This window comes from Pinus tabuliformis, chromosome 2_2, assembly GCF_031772625.1.
Source record: "Pinus tabuliformis cultivar Carrire ecotype Pingquan chromosome 2_2, CPIR1, whole genome shotgun sequence".
NCBI lineage: Eukaryota > Viridiplantae > Streptophyta > Pinopsida > Pinales > Pinaceae > Pinus > Pinus tabuliformis.
The window spans coordinates 877689200-877703364 of NC_142300.1; positions in this window are offsets into that span (position 1 = coordinate 877689200).

Genomic DNA, 14165 nt, shown 5'->3' on the forward strand with positions numbered 1-14165 from the left:
TTGACATACAATCTTTCTTACATTATGTCTAACACCTACACATCTACCCTATACTAGGTTGCATCGTGTTTATTGACACAAACATTATAAAATATCAATAATCTCACTTTCACTATCAACCATAATAAAATATTTATTTGACAACATAATTTTATATTAACTTTTGGAGAGATGAAGTAGTTAAATGTAAAAAATGTAGTTAAAAAAAAAACTTAAAGAATCTCACTCTCACATTTAAATACATTTCAATATACTAGTCTAGATGCCATCTTAACTAAGGATCAAATCTCTTGAGCTGTAAACCTCTTTTTTGAGATAGAAATTGAGGAAAAGTTTGCATCTCGAAAGATTTGATCCCTCTTTGAGATTAATATATACAAAGTTAAATATGGATCTATGGATCTAGGCTGTTTTAATTATTAATATTTAATAATTATAATTATAATTATTTTCATTTTTTTAATGTAATTTCACTAAGTCAAAATGTTTTAATTAATAATTAACATTTTTTTTAATATAATTTGACCAAATCAAAATGTTTAGATAACATAAAATAAAAGGGCATTACAACTTATCTTCTATGATGACTTGGTTAGTGTCTCTTGGGGTAACAATGTAATAAATTAAATTTTAAAAGATATATATTTATAAAATATTTTGATTGAAATGAGACATGGTTCTTAGGCATGTGGTATTGATGAGCCATGGTATTGGCCCATGGCGTTGTAACAAAACTTGTTTACAAGTTAATCATGTCCATGGTAGAGTTAGAGTGAATATCTATGATTAAAAATATTGTTAAGATAATCTTCGGCAAAATCACATAACCAGACTTTTGTCGACGCGTTTCGAACCAACCAGTGTGGTTCATCGTCAGGACAAGTTGAAGATCTAAACAGGCTTAGCTCGAGGTACGTTAGTGACTCGACTGATAAGGAGAGGGGAATCTTGAAAAAACCTCCGCCAACCTAAAATGGCCAAATTAGTTGGGAGAATGTCCTCTCCTTATCAGTCGAGCCTGCTTACGCATCCAAAACCTCCGCCAAGGGAGCTGATCAAAAAGTAAGTCAAATAGGTGCTCGACTGATACCTTCCTTCATTTCATAAGGGCAAGTATTCATGAGCATAGTGTAAGGCATAAAATAAGGTAAGACCTGGCTGGTTGCACCCACCTACGGAGACTAGTGTTGCTAGATACCTACGAAGACTAGTGTTGCTAGATAGGGACCTTGACAAAGTCTTAGTGGATTGTGCTAGATAGCTGCTGTACTTTAAGGAAAGGGCCTAAAGGACCTTTTTAGACAGACTCCCCTTTTCTTTCAGACAAACTCAGATTAGGTAGGTTCTGATGAGATGAGGCAGATGGGAATCGAAGAACATATATTGGCTGGCTGGTAATGACAAACTCACTTTCCTTCGAGGTAAGCCAAGGTAAGCAGTCATAAGTGTCAAATCAGGACCCCTCACACGCACCTACCGGTGTAAGGACCTATCTTCCGGCAATGAACGCCTGCGAATAGAGGCGAGAATAAGGAGGGGCGGATGATGAGATAGGTGAGATTAGTTCGGGTGAGACCAGTTCGGCCGGACATGCTTGCTTGTTATTACGGCCACCATTATAAAGGGAACCCATGAAAGGGAACAACCATTATCGAAGTAGGTAAGTGACCTGGGTGAAAAAGTGACCTGGTCAATGTCCGTATTTGTTCTTCCCTACTGTCTTACCGTATTTGTTTGGGGGGCTTTGTTGCCGGCCATCTCCTTGTGCCGCATCTTCTTGTTGCCGCATCTCTCCTTGCTGCCTGCACATCTTAGGTCGGTGGTGGATCCGTTATAACGTGTAGGGATGAGTTTGTGGTTTATATGAGGAGGAGCCGTCCTTCCTTTCCTTTCTTATTAAGAAGAGTTGTTGGATTGGTGCTTCCTTAAGCTGCTTGCTTGCTGGTTCATGGGTGGGGGTTTGAAGAGAAAGAATTTCTCCTTTGCATCAACGTCGTCATTCATTGAGCATTGAAAAAAGGTAAGAGCATCGTTCAAGTAGCAGTTAAGGTGGTTCTTTTCCTTTTTACTGACTCTTGCCTCCTCCTTTCTCTCTCTCTTTGACTAACTGATAGAAAGTGATAGTCGAGAGTTAAGCGAAGAAATATCATCACTATTCGAAGGTGAGCCGTGTGGGTAGCCGTAAGGGATGGGAACTGTCTTTCTAAGGCTCTCTCAAGGGGGATCAATGGGTGATAACCGTCGTGAGAGGTGAGGAACCGAAAGGGAGAGATTGAGAGGTTGAAGGAAGGTAACTGTTCATTTCTCACGAACGCATTCATTGTCTTCCTCACAATATATGAAATCGCTTATTCATTCGGCTTGTTAAGGTATAAAGCATTATTACGTATATAAGAAACTATGACTGAACGGCTTTCACTTACTGCTGGCTTCTCTCTCTTTTTCCTCACACACAATATTGGAAAGAAGGGAAAGTTGACTTCTCTTCAATAATAAGGAAGCCAGCCATAATTACGTATATAACGTGCGTGACACCGAATCTACCCTACCCAATGACAAACTTCTTCCTTTTCTTGGTTGATTTGGTCAAACTGAAAATCGAAATAACGTATAAGACGGGTTGACGCTGATTGAGATCTCCAAGAGAAATGGCAAGTTGTGACATAATCTCATATGTAATGAAAACACCATGTTTCCCCAAATGCTCTAGTCGAAGTGAAAAACGTAGTCGAAATAGGAAAAGTATAATATCATATATAACGAGCATCACCATGTGACCAAGTCGAAGTGAAAAGAGATAATGGACCATGTTAGATCCTTCAACCGATGACTTGCCGCCGATGACTTGACTCGATGACTTGCCGCCGATGCCCCGTATATTATTTCAAGCTCTCCTGACCGAGAAAGTAATTACCAGTTCTTATCCATCGACGAACCCTTCTATGACCCATTGTCTTGGTTGGCCAGGAAAGAAATGCATAATGACATATATAATAGATCTCATTCATGACTGGAATCACTGGTCGAACTAAAGCGTTGTCGAAGGATTGACCTTGTCAACTCGTATCGGATTGATCGATTCTTTTCTCAATTCTTCGATAGCGTAATGACATATATAAAGAATGACTGGAAGAACGTTTTCAGCATTCTTAGAACACCGAATTGTTATTACATATATAAAGAATGACTGGAAGATCCCTCCACATTCTCGTTAGTTCAATAGAATCTGTACGAATTCTATAGTCAGTCGCGCTCAAAATGCAAGGCACTGCACTCTAGATCTGATCTAGGCGAGGCTCATCTAATCCACAGTAAGGCTTGGTTATACTAGACAGCGAGTAACCGGCCATTTCTTATCTATCTATAGACGCCCATTCCCGTCCCGGTTCTGGGTTCAGGGTTGGCCATTCCGGAACTCTTCTCGAATGCAGCGGACAACCTTAGATAGTACTTGTGAATGTGGGGAAGAATACGTTGATCGTAGTCTCGGAATGGAATAAATGGCGTTGTTTCCATCTCCTGTTTCATCTTCGGGTGGGGATCTTGATAGATAGGGGAGGTGGTTTATTGGCTCTCCCGACCGGTTCTTCCGCAGCGAAGAGACCTGGCCGCCCACAGACGTTGGGGATCAACTACCGGTAAATGGGCCTGCGATCAACCAACCACTTCATCAAGTACCGCTCCCTACCCACCCACCGCACAATATATTCAAGGCTAGCCTCACAAAAAAACACTCCTCAAATACCCATCACTGCCACTCCCAGAGGGGTGGAGTGGTCAAATTCTTCTGCCACCTTGGCCCACCACCCCAGGGGTGGGGATATAGAAGTTCGCTGGCGCAATGGAATAGTTGCTCGGGTGGATAGGGAAATCAAAACGTTGATTGGCACGCCTTATATTCCCACCTACCTTTCATATATGCAGTCCTCCTTCCCTGACAACGTGAAACACCTATGTTCGCGGAGATAGGAAGCAATGTAGGGGTATAGGGCCTCGATGGAATGTTCTGCTAACTGGATCTTAATATAATACCACGAGGAGTGCAACGACCTATAGAGGGCGATTCGAAGTTCTGCCGCCCCACCGTTCTTAATGCTGCGTCGCCCCTGTACTGCGGCAAAGAAAAAGTGGCTGCGTACCGGCATTGCAATAACAGGTAGAAGCCTTCCCTACCACCTTCTGGTCGATGGAAAGGTACGTACGTAGGTCGATTCCTAAGCATATCTGTCGATTGAAAGGGTCCATATTATGCCAATGGAAAGATCCCTCACCATATGAATAGTGAGTGACTCCGTCCCTATGGCGATCGTATGAGTCAGGAGGCGGTGAAAGAGGAGTGGTTCTTTGGACATGGATTACTACCTTGTGCGTGCATAGATCATGATGGGCTTATATGCTAGGGGGAGGGGGGTACCTTTTTGTCTATTTGAGAGATATATGGTCTGCCGCTGGTAGATCAACGAGTGCTTCAACAGGTTCAACCACAATAGGTGCTAACCTTGCCTCCGCCCCTAGTGCTTTCGTTGCTGGTGCTGCTTGCTTTGATGCCTATCCTGCTGGCGAAACTGTTTCTTTGCTGCTTAAACAAATGCTACTTCTACGGCATCTTTGTCCTGCCCTTGCCCTAGCTTTTGGCTTTGCATTTCAATCTGGGTCTGGAACCATAATTGCGAGAGGATGCTAGGCGAAGTAGTGCTACTTAAGGTGCTGAGACTGGGTCAACCACTTATGGATATGGAATTCAATCTCGAGCTGCTTCCGGCTCAAATGCTTATGTTAGTGAGGGTTAACCTTCCGCCTTGACTCGGTCAACAGGCACAGGATCAACTGGCTTTTGAAGGAGCTCCGCATCTAGAACCGTATTTGCTCGACCTCCCTGAACCCCTGAAAGCGTCACCCATCCATATAATACATGGTTGAAGTCGCGTCGGTCTTGGCCGATCAATCTCTCTCGGTAGTGGTTCTGTCTTTCGCGAGAATCTATTATTTCATTCCCCTCGCTTTGCTTTTTCAGGTATGCCCCCCCTGTGCTTTGTTCCCGCCCATCCATCCTGTTTCATAATCAAAGCTTCCCACCTCCCGCTCTGGCAACTCTGCCTGTTTGATTGTACTGGTTCGTGCATAGTCTTGGTATGGTATAGTCCAGTAACACTCGTATGACTGACTGTCAGGGGGTCCGACAGCTGCCGAAGAAGGAGTAGCTTCTTTCTGTCTGTCCTGTGAATGCGTATGAATGGGTAAGAGTGTCCCTATTGTATGTAGCTGGATGTCTGAGTGGAGCTAAGTATGCTCCCTTCGGTAAGACTGTTTTCTGCCCCCGAAATAATGAGTCGTCTAAGTGGTAGCTCCTTTGTCTAAAGGATGGATAGGGTGTAGTTCCACTGGTTGGTGTGAATTCTTTTGCTGACATTGTCGCTGCCTGCCCATTGATTGGTTTTAGTTGCTCTGCTCGCCCGTAATATAGTGAATGAATGGCTCTCGTACATGACTGGGTGATTCTGGTAAATGAAAGAAATTGGATGCCTTAAGCGATAAGGCACGTTGAGTGTGCCTTTTCCCTCACTCCAGCCCGCTTTCTCTCGGGGTGACCTGTTGGGGGCTGATCGGACCAATCCTTGTTCAACTGTCTCGCTTGGCTTTCTCCTTTCCATCTAGTTGTTTGGTTGGATTGATCGCATTAGAAATAATAGAAACGAGGGTGAGCCTGCCGAACTCTCGACCAACGGGAGAGGATTACTTATGATTTGGTTTCTTTGTATTGATAAGTGTGTGCGTAAATAGAGAATTCCCAGCAATGAATAGAGCATAGGACCAAGAGATACAAGGAGAGCAACGAGGATGCGCAAGCAGGCTCGACTAAAAGGAGAGGACCCTTCGCATCAAGAAGCCAGACATAGCTGCACTTGTTAGCCCTGAACCTGTAGCCCAACTCGCCCGGGGATAAGAAATCCCTCACCATATGAATAGTGAGTGACCCCTATAAAGGAGTAGGGGCGATGGCGGCCCGGGAAATCCTAAAGGTCAAGGCCCTCTCCCCCTCTCCCGGGAAAGAAATCCTCACCATCGGAATGGTGAGCCCCTACCGGTCCTCAAGGCTAACGGCTAACTTTCGGTAGGTTGAGCACCTTGCTCTCTCTTTGGTCGAGCAAGCGGCTTCGCACCTTGCACTCGGAAGCGCAAGACCCTCCGGACCTTGCCGAAGTACTTATCGATTCCTTACCCACCATCCCTCACCCATCGGAATGAGTGAGTGACTTCGTCCCTAAAGGAGATTGAAAGGCCAAAAGGTAGGAGATGGCATAATGACATATATAATGATATATCTCTTTGTATACGATATTCTTCTCCAGTTCCTCTCCTCTCCCGCTGGTCGAGCCCCCTAAAGGGTCCTCTCCCTATGGTCGAGCGCCTCCGGTCCTTGGAGCCACGTGAAAACATTTTAGGCTATTTTTTAGGTCCCCGCTAGGTCCAGGCTATGATGGTCGAGGGATTGGGAATCAGCCCCGGTAGTGGTTGTGGAATCGTAAGGTATTGGGAATCCGCACTGGTATTTCAAGCCCTCTCTCTCCATCTTCTGTAACGCTTGCCTCCAGTTCTCAACCGACCATTAATTGATTCCGGTCCTGCCCGTCTTTACAGTTTAGTTGTTAACACATATGTAATGGAAGTGAGGTACTGTGTCTGGTGGATAGAGTTCATGAGTGGGGAACCCGACCCTATGGATGAGTGCACCTTGATTGATTCATCGATCCCTATAACCTTAACTCGCTCTCTCAAGCATCCATCTGGAACTCAACCTCATAGAGCATTGGTTACAGCCTGCCCTTGCATTCCACCGGTGCCGGATCCCTAACTCCTATCTGACCTCATGGGATTCGACACGAGCCTTCCACCGCCCGAGCAGGCTACCTATTGGATCGCCTTGGGCGCTCCTCCCCCTGCCCCATCGGACCCGAGATAGCTCTATCCCCAAGTGCAATAAAAGAAGCCGGTAATGGAAGGATTGAGGGGTTTCACCCCATAAATGATTTTATCATTTTGGTATTGGGGAACTCATTGAGGAGGGAAGGGTCTCCTAAGAGAGTCTCTAAAGTCCACAAATTGTCTAAGGATTCTCTCTTCAAGTTGTTGCATGTAGGGCATGAGTTCATCACATATCCTATATGAGGTAGTTGGTTGCAAGTTGACTTGGTTAGGAGGAGGGTACAAGTTGTATGATAAACATGGTTGGGAACAATGAAAGGCATCATGTTGGAGGAAGTGGTTAGTATCCTCCATGATGAAATTGATTCACCTAGTATGGGGTTGGTCCTCCTATGTGACAAGGCTAGATTCGAATTCTTGTATGAGTAATTAGATGACTATTGGAAGGCATGTTAAGCACACTTGTCTTAGTGAGGTGGGATAGATTATACATATTTTGAGTATAGAGCTGGTTGATCCCAAAATGCATGGAACTAGGGTAGAAATAGTTAGAAGGAATACAATAATAAGACTGCAAAGTCCAAGAAACAAGGGACGGAGTCACTCACTATTCATATGGTGAGGGAATAAATCAAAATCATTTCAAATCTGATTGACGAATTTCATTATAACACTTCTTTCATGGGCATGCCTGTGTATGGTGAATGTCTTACATCGAGCATGTGCTATCTGAGATGTAATTCTTCAATTCAAGAAAGAGAATGTAACATGTATTTATGTAAGTTGTGAAATGAAAAAGATGCATTGCTGCAGTATAGAGCTAGCGTAAATAGCTATAGCCGGTGAGAGAAGCCGTAGTGAGCGAGACTAGCTAGCGATAGAAGCAGTAGTAAGTAGTTCCGAGTGATAGCATTAGTTAGCTGCGATGCCAGGCAATAGGTTCGGGTAGACCAGGTTCAGCTTCGGTATTGATGGTTTGGTGGGGTTGGTTCGCGAGGGATGGGATTGATTGTGAGTGATTGATGAGATTGATTGAGAACTTAGTTGGAGCTGGAGCGGTACAACGGACGGACTACAGATCACATAGTTTGGGGTAGGGCGGCCCATCGGACGGACGATAACAGCCTCACCCACCAGACAAGAATAGAGGTTCAGACCAAATGACTGAGACGACTCACCTTCACCACGTCACACATCCATCCAACACGCTAAGAAGTGACCGGGGGACGGATAGAAATACCGCACCGGGAAGAAGGTACCGCAACCGCTAGGGAGGGCACACCCAACATTGCCAACTCACCTTCACCACGCCACATCCACCCGGCAATAAATACGGCACCGGCAAGGGACAGAGCCGCCCGACAGAGCCGACTGAAGCGACGATCAGACCCACCCGATCAGACCCGCCAATCATAGCTGAACTCATCGAGCCCGCCGATAGAACCTCATTACCCACCCGTCAATGCCAGCCGAGAGCCGATCCACAGGATGGAGGTTAGGTACCCAGTACCCTCCGATTCACCATTGACGATGAGGGAGCACATACCCACTGAAACATGCATGCAGGCCGAGAATCGTTCAATTCGAGCGGCAAGGAGAGGAGGTAGGCACTTACTGCTTTGTATTGACCTGCTACCCGCTTAGATTACTTTATGTGCGACAGCAACCAACTCATGTTGTCTTAAAAAACCTTGATAGACCGGTTCACTGACCTTAACTTTGAGCATTGTACGAGCTTGGGTCAGAGCACTTACTGAACTTACCAGCCTACACCAATACTGATGTTCGGACCTATACCAACAACCTAGCGTCTTGACCTTATATACCAGTTGGTTTTCAATTACCTGAACTTAGAGCATTCATTGCACGGGCCTTTGATTGAATACACTTGCTTGAGGCAAGAATTGGGGGTACGGCACTATCGTGCCTCTTGTCGGGCCGAACTGAACCCCCATATACGATTGATGAATGAAGACAGACAGCCAGCATTGCCAGGATATGGATGGGATGATGCTTGCTCATTCTTAGACTTACTGCATCGGACGGATGGAAGGGTAACTCACATAGAGTAGAGAGAGCATCAGTGTACGGGCTTCATACAGCATAGCATTCACCAGCGTTCCATAACACCGCTTACTGAATGAATCGGGTACCACGTATTACCCTATTGGTATGGCTGAGCTTTGCCGATACTTGGAATCAATTAGAACACACTGCAAGGAATAGACCTACCTGTCAGTTAATGCCTGCTACAATTGTGTTTTTGAAAGACCCAGAATATTGGGCATTCATGAAACACAATGTCTAAAAGGTTCAATTTACTTATTGGGTGGGGGGCTCATGGTCGAGCCTGCTTGCACACCTCCCCCTCTCGATGGCGGCGATGGCGGCTGCTATCGGCTTGGATTACCCTAATTATTCGGGTCCTCCTTCCAGCCAGCAAAGAAAGTGAATTTCATCTACCTACGCCATTTGCCTCACATACTCCAGAGCCCAAAGAAAGGGAGGTTGCAGCGGAAGCACTATAAACGCCAAACTTCATCGTATACGCGTGAAAGATACTAGCCCTCTAAATAATTATATTAACCCTCACCATATGAATAGTGAGTGACTCCGTCCCTACCGGTCCTCTCCCGTTGGTCGAGCCTGCTTCCGCATCCTCTCTTAGCTAAGCACGAGCAGGGCTAGCACGAGCAAGGATCTTAGCTAAGCTAGAACAAGCAAGGCTAGAAGTGGATCCGTCATCGAGTGGATCCAGTGGGAGTGGTGGACCCGTCTCCATCTCCGTCCTCCGTCTCATCTCCGTCCTCCGTATCCGTCCTCCGTCTCCATCGAGAGGAGAGGGAGTGGTTCCGCGCCCTAATCTTGAAAACCTCCGCCAAGCTAAAATGGCCAAATTAGTTGGGAGAATGTCCTCTCCTTATCAGTCGAGCCTGCTTACGCATCCAAAACCTCCGCCAAGGGAGCTGATCAAAAAGTAAGTCAAATGAACCCGCTTGACGTTAGGAGGGCAAGGAAAGGAGCAGAGGTGAAAGCGGGAGCTGGGACAGGACCAGGCAAGGATACAGTTGCGTGTGAACCCGTTAACCCAGCAGTATATTCTGTTGACCGCGTGAAAGCAGCAACTAGAGCAAAGACGGCAGCAGCTATAACAAAGGTAGCAGCATAACTGGAAGAAGCAGAGCCAGTTAGAGATCGAGAGGTTGTTTATATGGAAGTATAATCAATTTCAGACTCAGATCATCGAGATGCAGATCCAAAGACAACAGAGGAAGCAGCAGCATCCGCAGCGAAGGCAAAGGAATGAGAAGCAAGGGTGATAGCAGCACAACCAAGAGCAGAGCTAGAACCAGCAACAGAGAAAGAAGCATATCCTATGGTTGGGGTTCGAGCATATCTAACTAAGTTTCAGTAGCGGATTCAGTTGTTTACCTTGAACCAATAAATGTCTCAGTCGCAGCATTCCTTCCAGGTCGAGAGTGAGTAGCCAGGGTTTATTTGGAACCTGTTTATCCAGTTTATTCACTCCCAGCATCCGAGTAAGCAGCTTACCCATCAGTTTCAGTTGCTATTGCTTAGTAAGCATCCGAACCAATTATAGTATCAGTTCATGATGCCAGTGAACCAGCATCAATTGATCGAGTTTACCTAGTAGCATCTCTTCCAGGTCAAGATCCAGTCCCAGCTTCCCTTCGCCCGGCTACAGATCTGGTTCTTCCAGTTTCGAAGCGAGTAGTTGCAAAACCACCCATTAATTCATCACCAGTTTATGGAGAGGGAGCAGAGACAAAGACAGAGCCTGTTTCAAAGACATAAGGAGAAGCAATAGGGGCGGAAGCATCAAAGGCAAAGGCGTTATAGTAAGCATAAGAGGCAGAGCCAATTCCAGGCGTAGTCCAGTAGTGGCTTCATCAGCACCGCCATCTCGCTTGCGTACTGAAAGAGAAAGCACACAGAAACGGTGCGTAGGAGGAAATAGTCGAACTTGGGGCGGTTAGAACACTTGGAAGTAGGTAGGGTACATTGATTGACCGTTAATGTAGAGCGCTTAGGGAATACTATATGTGGAACATATTTATACCCGTGAATGCTACTGATTGATGATACCACGCTATCTGTCCAATGCCAATGGGCGAGGTGCTTCTTTGACTTGGTAAACTGACTACGGAACTGGTAGGGATGCTAGGAAATATGCCGGGATAGGTGGGACAGGAAAGGACGCTGGGCGATATGGTAGTGGGGAAGCTGAGTCAAGTTCAATTGGATCTGCTCAAATAGGATCTGCCGGAAATGAATGGAATCACGCAAAGGAATGCTTCCGTCCCTTATGTTGGCTCTACCTTTTATGCTTGTGCTGGAATTGAATCTGAGTCAACTCGATCAATTGCTTCTGAATCTCGAGAAAATGCCTATGCCTTCGATCTTGATGCGCTTCGATCCTGGCATGGAGTATAAGATTTGCCTTCCCACCTTCGATTCGTTTTTTAACGTGAACCAAGGTCCCGTAGGGGCTTGCGCTTCCTAGTGCAAGGGGCGTCAATCAAATCAATACAGTTATAAAGAAGCTTGCACACTAATTGGAAGTTCTTGGAAATAGGGCTATAATTTCAACTATGAGACTTGGAATAAAGTGAGAGGCAATCAAATCAAAGTCATTTAGTTGGATGGCAGTCATCATATTGAAAAGAAAGCGAGAAGTTATCATCACCTCTGAGAGATAGGAAGAAAGAGAAAGAAAGAAATCAAGAAATAAAGGTCCGGAGGGTCTTGCGCTTCCGAGTGCAAGGGATAAATAAGAAGTCTAATATTGATAGATTTCACATCAAGACTACTGGGTGGGGGGAAGACCTTCATCATATTTAGAAGGTGGAAGGTCTCAATATTTAGAAGGTGGAAGCGTAGAAGCGTGGAAGGGCCTTCCTTGTTAGTGTCAAGTTCTTGCTTCGTCTCCAGCCGGGTATAGCAAGATCGAGAAGGCAAGAAACCAACCACCTTTGGCAAGCAGCAGCATTCTGTTCTCTATCCGTAGCACCCATACCTCGACCTAGATCCTAGACCCAACCATGGCCCTTGACCTCGACCCTTAAGCTTCACCTCTACCCTCTACCTAGAACCTCTACCTCACTTACGAATATGGAACAGGAGTTCCTAGACACCTGGAATGATCAGGCTAGGCCTCCCGTCTCTCGGCAAGGATCTTGGAACAATGACAACCGGCTATCGACAATGACCTTAAGGCAACGGCCTTCAAGCAACGACTATTGGCTTTGTGTGGCTATCCGCAGGGATAGGGAGCTTGAGCTGGCCGGGAAGCTAGATCGGGAGCTTGAGCTTGGGAGCTGGTTAGCTGGGAAGCTGGAGCTTGGAAAAAGCTGGAGCTGGATGGTTAGCTGGCCGGTCGATGAACCGGGCGGGGCTTTATCGCTTGCTGGATAGACCTGTATTTTCATTCACTAGACAGACACTGAACCCTACAGCTAGAGATAAGTAAGATAGTATCTAATGACATAAGAACGCATATATATGTACCCCGCGCTGTGTGGGTAAAGTGGCGATAGAATGCACGGAAATGGCCTCTCCCTCTTGGTCGAGCCTGCTGTCGCATCCTTGAAGAGTCAATATTCAAGCTCATAGAGCTGCTTCAATGACATAATAACATAGATAATCTATTTGCATTCAAAAAAGATTACTCCCAGCTACTCTCTATTGGAACTACAACAACCCCAATCCCACCTCTATCCAAGCCCACCCAGCCTATCTATCTCAGCTGATGACAGAAGCACACATTCAGACTAACACACAACTCAGACTAGCCTTCTGATCCACTACTACTCTTCGAACCTTCTACTCATCTAAATAGAAAACATTCTAAATAGAAAACATCTAGCCCATCCATTATACTCATGCTTATACCGCTTATACTCACTCTATCTCCATCTATCTTTATACCCATATCTCTCTATCTCTCTATGCCCATACATATCCATCCTCCATATATCTCTCTATGCCCCTCCATACCCGCTCTATGCCCCTCCATACCCTATCTCTCTCTACTAGTTCCATATCTGACTCAATCTCTACTGAAAGGCCACTTGCGTGCGTTTTACGACTACTTCAAAAGGCCCAAGCTGGCTAGATTGAGGGGAAGAAATCGATCTCTCAAAATTGCATAATGACATATATAATATATGGTTTCTCATTTCTTTCTTCCAGTCATGATGCGCTTTAAGGCTCAACCATATGCCCCACCACCCCATAAGCATCTTAGCTTGGCGGAGCCAAAACATAAAATGAGAATAAATCAAATGATGTATGTGCATGGTCTTGACTCTACAGTTATAGCAGCGGCTGCTCCGGTAGTAGGCACCCGCTGGGCCTTTGTAGAGGTTTTGGAACTAGATCCAACTCCACTTAGTTAATGGCCAGGACGTAGAGATGCTGGTATTGAATGTGAAAACGTCTGGTTGGACAATTCAATTGAAACACGTCTCCATGCAAGTCCAAGTTAGCGGACGAGTTAAACGTCTCGATGGCACCATCATATGTGAAAACTAGGGAGAATATAAGTGACTCTTAGGCTTAGGAAGAAGACCAGGTGAATTCAAGTGTCAACGTGTCTACAAGTGTATTCTCTTAGCCCCGCTCTGGCATCGGCACTACCTGGTGGCCTTAGTAGTGGATCTCGACAGCATCGACTAGCCCGAACTCATATGGCCTATGGGCAACAAGTTCAATCAACGTCTCCATGGCGTTAGACCTGGCCCCATAGCAGATATGCAATTCTAACGTAAATATGCCAGTATCACCGTATAAAACTAGTATATAAACAAGTAGAGATGGCCATATCAATCATATAGTATAATGAAAATAGATGGACACATTGAATTATGAGTCTTTGTGTTCATGGCCAGGACATAGAGATGCTGAGATATATACTATGTGAAAATGTAGATATGCTAAGGCCGAGGATCCAGATAGAAGGCTGAAGATCCTGTGTGGCTCCAGACCGTTTACAGAGCCGGGGTCAACCTAAGATGCCGTGGACCCCAGGCGTTCAACAAGGCGGGACGTCACTGCGTGTCTGGGCCATCAGGCTAAGGCTGGACCTGGATCTTTTTGATTGAAGAACCGTCTTGCTAAGGCAGGCCTGGAGACTTCATTCACTCTTTAGTAAGAGCTTAAAGGATTGGGATAACTTCACTGCGATTGGGAGCTTGAACTGAACTGCTTAGCAAACTGTG